This window comes from Otolemur garnettii, unplaced genomic scaffold, assembly GCF_000181295.1.
Source record: "Otolemur garnettii isolate 467f Iridium unplaced genomic scaffold, OtoGar3 scaffold00063, whole genome shotgun sequence".
Classification (NCBI taxonomy): Eukaryota; Metazoa; Chordata; class Mammalia; order Primates; family Galagidae; genus Otolemur; species Otolemur garnettii.
In genome coordinates, this window is record NW_003852458.1 from 5,386,591 (window position 1) to 5,389,666 (window position 3,076).

At 41.0% G+C, this 3,076-nt stretch overlaps 1 protein-coding gene across 1 annotated transcript in view; it reads left to right on the forward strand.

The window, feature by feature from the left end:
• The window catches only part of WDR70 (WD repeat domain 70), a 289,355-nt gene that overhangs the window by 2,680 nt on the left and 283,599 nt on the right, over positions 1–3,076 (forward strand). The gene's annotated exons all lie outside the window — the stretch shown is intronic.

The following is a 3,076-nucleotide window of genomic DNA, read 5'->3' on the forward strand; positions in this document are numbered from 1 at the left end:
TTTTTTTTTTTTTGAGACAGAGCCTCAAGCTGTGGCCCTGGGTAGAGTGCCCTGGCATTTCAGCTCACAGCAATCTCCAATACCTGGGCTCAAGTGATTCTTCTGCCTCCGCCTCCCAAGAATCTGGGATTACAGGCACCTACCATAATGCCTGGCTATTTGTTTTGGTTGCAGCCATCATTGTTTGGCGGGTCTGGGCTGGATTTGAACCTGCCAGCTCAGGTATATGTGGCTGGAGCCTTAGCCACTTGAGCCACAGGCACCGGGGCTGGGTTTGAACCCACCACCTCCGGCATATGGGGCTGACGCCCTACTACTTTGAGCCACAGGCGCTGCCCCTGTATGTAGATTTTTGATGTGTATTTCTTTAGGGCAGATTTATAAAAAGGAGGCTACTTTATTCAGAAATATAAATATTAAAAAATAATTTAAAAACAGGTATTTTTTCTTCTTGATACTTATTACCATAATACCCTCCAGAAAAGTTTCAGTTTACACCAAAGTAAAAAAATGTAAGAATACCACTTTTGTTATATCCCTACTAATGCAAGAATAAATACAATTCTTTTAGAAAGATAATAAAAGCAATCAGAGTAAATAAAAGCTTGCTAGCCCCATACATGAACAATGTTTTCTTTTTACTTTCCATTTAAAAATTATAAGTGCTGGCTGGACACCTGTAGCACAGTGGTTATGGTACCAGCCATATACACTGAAGGTGGCGAGTTCAAGCCCAGCCCAGGCCAGCTAACCAACAATGGCAACTGTAACAAAAAATAGCTGGGCATTGTGGCCAGCGCCTGTGGTCCCAGCTGCTTGGGAGGCTGAGGCAGGAGAATCGCTTGAGCCCAAGAGTTTGAGGTTGTTGTGAGCTGTGATGCCATGGCACTCTACCAAGGGTGACATGGTGAGACTTTGTCTCAAAAAGAAAAAAAATTATAAGTGTTATTCATCTAAATGTGGATTTGGCCAGGCCTGGTGGCTCACACTTACAATCCCAACACTCTGGGAGGCTGAGGTGGGTAGATTCCTTGAGGCCAGGAGTTTGAGACAAGCCTAGGTAACATAGTAAGACTCTTGCCTATGCCAAAAATAAACATAAAAAAATTAGGCATGGTGGCAAGTGACTGTAGTCCTAGCTACCTGGCAGGCTGAGGCAAGAAGATTCCTTGAGCCCAAGATTTCAAAGCTATAGTGAGTTATGATTATGCCACTGTACTCCAGCCTGGGTGATAGAGTGAGATCTATCTCTAAAAAAAACAAAAAACAAAACAAATATTGGGATTCTTCCTCATTTCCCTGAACCTTTCTCAAGGTTTGGTTTTGAGCAGTAGTTAGTAATGTAGTTAGTAATGTAACATTAGATTTATATGTCTGAGGCCAATGTTTGAAGACTTATACCTGTTGGCCTTGGGTTGTGTTCATACATACTTGGTCTATAGATTTTATTTCATTATACGTTAATTTTGAGATAGAGTCTTATTCTACTGCCCGGCTGGAGTGTAGTGGCATAATCATAGCTCAGTGTACCCTTGAGCTATGGGCTCAAGCGATGAGCTTGAACTTCTGGGCTCAAGCGATCTTCCTGCCTCACCTTCCTGACTAGCTGGGATTATATGTAATCCAGTAACGAGGCTACTATGCCTTGTTCTTTTTTTTTCATTTTTGTAGAGATGGGATCTTGCTATATTGCTCAGGCTGGTCTGGAACTTCTGGTCTCAAGAGATCTTCCTTTCTTGACCTCCCAAAGTGCTGCGATTATAGTCATGAGCCACCACAGTTAGCCAGTCTATAACTTTTAAAATCCTCTATCCCAGTACCTTATTTCTCTACTCTAGAATGAAAAAGGCATGGTTCACATGTTTATGCCAAGTAGGAGAATGCTTTAAGTGTTTTGTTAAAGTTACTGGGAATTAGCTCCAGTTCTTTTGCTTTATTTCTGACATTTAGTGTTTGGTTCTTTGGGAGTTTTAATATCACATTTAAGATAATGTACTATAAAAAGTTACCATTTGAGGCGCCTGTAGCTTAGTGGGTAGGGCGCTGGCCCCATATACTGAGGGGGTGGGTTCGAACCAGGCCCCGGCCAAACTGCAACAAAAAATAGCTGGGCGTTGTGGCGGGCACCTGTAGTCCCAGCTACTCAAGTGGCTGAGGCAAGAGATTTGCTTAAGCCCAGGAGTTGGAGGTTGCTGTGAGCTGTGATACCACGGCATGCTATGGAGAGTCATAAAGTGACACTCTGTCTCTTAAAAGAAAAAAAAAGTTACCATTTGTATTTTTTTTAACTGCTTCTAAAACAAATTACCCCAAGTAATTTTTTTTAGTGGCTTAAAAAATGCAGATTTATTATTTCATGGTTCTATAGGTGAGAAGTCCAGATAGACTATGATGATTTTTCTGCTCCAAGTATCAAGGCTGAAATCAAGGTGTCAGCAGGCCTAGGCTCTTATCTGGAGATTCTGGTAGGGAGAGGGAGATTTTTCTGTCATGTTCATACAATTCCTTTCCGTAGGGCTGGGGTATCTGTTTCCCTCCTGGTTATCAAGTTGTCTCTTAGCTCCTTAAAATACCTGCTGTGCTTCTCACTTCGTCTCCTTCATCTTCAAGCCAACAGCACTGCCTCAAGTTCTCACATTTTGATCTCAATGATGACTTCTGCTATATCTTTTCTGCATTTTTGCTTTTAAGGGTCACGTAAAGTAATCTCCCTGTTTTAAAGTTCATAATTTTAGTTATGTCTGTAAAGTACCTTTTGACATGTCTTGTAACATTTTCAGAGATTCCACAGATTAAGTATGGACATTCTCTATTCTGCCTACCTTGCCAGTGTTGTTTCAAGTGGATAGGAGGGGGCATATCTAGATAAATTAGAGAAGGGTGGGAAGCTTGACTGATTAATGATACTTTAGTGAAGAAATTGTCAGTAAAAATTATCTGTAAATTGGTGGGACCACACCTATGGTGTGTTTTACAAGGGTACATGTTAAATTTACTAAGTGTAGAATATAAATGTCTTTTTTTTTTTTTTTTTATTGAATGGTAGCTATGTACATTAATGCACTTCTGGGGTACA